At 60.7% G+C, this 349-nt stretch overlaps 1 pseudogene; it reads left to right on the top strand.

Moving 5' to 3' along the window:
- Positions 1-349, top strand: part of LOC105518374 — a 71,938-nt pseudogene that overhangs the window by 18,072 nt on the left and 53,517 nt on the right.

The raw sequence follows: 349 nt of genomic DNA, 5'->3' as shown, positions 1-349 counted from the left end.
TTTTCCACTCAGCAGAGGTGACAGAGCCAGGAGGTTCTGGGAGTGCCACAGGTGTCACTGGTTCAGTCCTGGGTTGGTTTTCCACCCAGCAGAAGCGACAGAGTCAGGACATTCTAGGACCCCTTACTTGCAGCCAGAGCCCTGCCCCGAGTTTCCCCACCAGGGGGCAGCAAAGAGTTTTCCAGAACCAGCCGCGGGGCTGGCGGGAAGCAGCGGGTCAGAGCTGCTGACAAACCTTATGTGGACCCCAGATCGCTGTCCCTGTGGGTTGGGCTTGGGAACTGGAGAGGAGGCCGCGTGATTGGAAACGTGAAGACAGCACGGCCTGGCTGGAGGAGCGGGAAGCGCC

Source organism: Colobus angolensis, unplaced genomic scaffold, assembly GCF_000951035.1.
Source record: "Colobus angolensis palliatus isolate OR3802 unplaced genomic scaffold, Cang.pa_1.0 Scaffold318, whole genome shotgun sequence".
Classification (NCBI taxonomy): Eukaryota; Metazoa; Chordata; class Mammalia; order Primates; family Cercopithecidae; genus Colobus; species Colobus angolensis.
Note: the sequence above shows the minus strand (reverse complement) of the source record. Positions and strands in the feature narration are given on the sequence as shown.